Source organism: Oryzias latipes, chromosome 20, assembly GCF_053564925.1.
Source record: "Oryzias latipes strain Hd-rR chromosome 20, Olatipes_Hd-rR_3.1".
Taxonomy (NCBI): domain Eukaryota; kingdom Metazoa; phylum Chordata; class Actinopteri; order Beloniformes; family Adrianichthyidae; genus Oryzias; species Oryzias latipes.
Window position 1 is genome coordinate 22,303,143 of NC_136256.1, and position 313 is coordinate 22,303,455.

The following is a 313-nucleotide window of genomic DNA, read 5'->3' on the forward strand; positions in this document are numbered from 1 at the left end:
TTTGCAGTACTGCCTTTTAAAGCATAAAATAAGATCCGATAGGATCATTGTTGATGTCACAACAGCAGGTCAGTCCTTTAGATCCCATAACTCATAATAAAATGCCTGGTTTGAGCGTCGTATCATTCTCTGGAGCATTTACAACAAGTGGGCGTACTGATATGGCTGTAATCATCGCTGTATCTGGTTTTGAACTCTCACCTGAACCAAAGTTAAGGAAGGAAACTTCTGAACAACCCATTTATGGGACTCAATTACCCAGCAGAGCCACACAGCTCATATCAGATGAAGGTGTCCAACAGAGATTATTTCC